A 2,560-nucleotide genomic window follows, 5' to 3' on the forward strand; every position below is an offset into this window, starting at 1 on the left:
CACTATTGTCTAAGATGTTATAGTAACACAGCACTCAGATTACTGGTAGTGGGCTTAATGTGAAACTGAACCAGTAGCTTAGAAATAAAGCGGTATTTTACCAGATGACGGGCTCTGTGGTAGTTTTACTTAGGTTGTGTATCTGAAGTGTTTTCCAATCAGCAGCGGCTTATGTATGAACCCAGCAGTATTAGAAAGGCTTGTTCAGATAATGGGTCAGCTACCATAGGTGTAATGCTGATATAAAACATCAGGTTGTTCAATTTAAAACAGTTTCCAGAACATAAATGCTAAAATGACTTGGTTTCAGACAGGATCAACTGAGAGGCAGTACATGATAGGTAAGGAATCATACAAAGCTATTCAAGGGTATTCACATTTTTTTAATAAATTTTTTTTTAAATCCATAAGATTAATCTATTAACCAAGGTCTTTAAAATAGTGAAGTAAAACGTTAAATTAGAGTGGCATAAAATATAGTTACACAATACACAAAGGCACTGACTGCAGGACAAGGGTTTATATATTGTGTAGATTTCACTGTATATCTTGAGACCCTATGTTATACTATACGGATAAAAGAACGAGGTGAGATTTGTATTTGTTAGTCCCAGAGATGGGAGATTCACAAGAAATAGGGCCGAGCCAGCCAGGAGTTGAACCTAGAATCTTCTGATCCGTAGTCAGACGCGTTATCCATTGCGCCACTGGCCCTACTGACGCACTGGCGAGGTGTGTTGTTTTTTTTTTTTTAGCTCAGCTGCAGGGGCGCGATAGAGTAGAGGGTTCAGGGTGTGGTGTCAGGAGAGGCTGACCCACACAGCTGTTCTCCATCACCTGGTCATGCTTTCCTTACTTCAGTACACTGAAAAAAATAATCAGTGGGATAAACATAAAAAAATTATTGTAATCGGTTGCACGAAATTAAGTTATGTTTGGTTAACCTTAGTTTTTTATGTTATACCTGCACACATTTTTCTGGTAACACGAACATGACTTTTTTATGTTGTTGTTATGTTTTTCATTCCGGTCAAATATTTATAGAAACCACTTGTTTATCAGACATGAACTTTTTGTGTTAATTGTATTGGACTACTATGTGTTATAGTGACAAGATTATTTAAGAGATAAGATAAGAGATAAGATAGAACTTTATTAATCCCTCGGGTGGGTTCCTCTGGGAAATTCGACTTCCAAAAAGCACAGCAACGACCGAAGTTACAGTTACAGAATTGTTATATATATATATATATATATATATATATACATATACATATACATATATATATATATATATATACATACACACACACACACACACACACACACACACGTGTATATATATATATATATATATATACACACACACACACACACACACACATATATATACACACACACACACACACACACACACACACACATATATATAAATACAGAGACAAATATAAATAAAATATACAAAGGGGATAAATAGAATAAATAGGAATAAAAAATAAAAATACAAGTGAATTGCACATTTCAAGTATTGAGTCTATTGCACTGTTGACTATTTACAAAAGTATTGCACAAGGTATTGTACAGTGAGGTGAAGAGGCACTACAGCTTAGTTGTTCCCCCCTCCTTTGTCCTCCTGTTTCCCCTCCCTCTCCCCTCCAGAGAGGAGTTAAACAGTCTGATGGCGTGTGGGACAAAGGATTATTTTATGGTAAGCTTATTTTATTTTATAACAAATTTCTAATATATAATATATAATCTAATATATAATTGAGTGTTCAATAAATAAAACTAAATTAAGGCTGATCTTACTGTATGTACTGTACACTTTCTCTTCAATCAAAGAAATAAGCAAAACATTTTTGAACAATGACCTGTATTTTTGAAAATACTACACAGTTGTAACAATGGACTTTCAATTCAGGCTTCCAAAATATACATGAGTCATATTTGTACAATGCATCTCTTGAAAAACATTCCACAACATTCCTCAAAGTTATCTGCTGTAACCTGAATTCAACATTGTGGGGCCTTATGACATCGCGCTTATGTAAAAAATTGTTTTTTAAATGTAAGAGCCATGAGGTAATATGGCAACAGGGGTGTAATTATTAAAATGACACAAAGAAGAGACTTAAAATAACATCATAACCCACAGGCACACAACCAAGAGACCTAAACTGATTAGTATTGGCTTGCTTCTATCACTAAACATCACAATCACTAATACTAGACGATGCAATCTGTTTGTAGTGGTGCACCTTGGGAATAAAATTGCAAACTGGTGAAATTGGTGCAAGGCACCATTTCCATTGAGAAAAATGGACATTCAAAGTTTGAATTTTTTTAAAAGAGCCATGGCTTGAAAAGTGAAAACTGCAGTAATAAAGGCCCCAAGTTGAAAAGTGCCAGAAAAATAAGTTTCACTATGTACTGCAACTTTACCAGTGCTGGCTTAAAAGAAAGGATGGTACATATTCGAAGAGGTAAACATGTTGTTCCCACATCATAACTGGAAAACTGTTCAATCATACAAAACCTGGGCCTTCTTTGAAAGGCTGTT

The 2,560-nt window shown here is 35.0% G+C and overlaps 1 non-coding gene across 1 annotated transcript; it reads right to left on the reverse strand.

The window, feature by feature from the left end:
- Nucleotides 1-641: 641 nt before the first annotated feature.
- Nucleotides 642-714, reverse strand: trnar-acg (transfer RNA arginine (anticodon ACG)). Its single transcript has one exon. It is a non-coding gene; the product is annotated as a tRNA-Arg (tRNA).
- Nucleotides 715-2,560: the final 1,846 nt, after the last annotated feature.

Source organism: Astatotilapia calliptera, chromosome 16 (assembly GCF_900246225.1).
Source record: "Astatotilapia calliptera chromosome 16, fAstCal1.2, whole genome shotgun sequence".
Classification (NCBI taxonomy): domain Eukaryota; kingdom Metazoa; phylum Chordata; class Actinopteri; order Cichliformes; family Cichlidae; genus Astatotilapia; species Astatotilapia calliptera.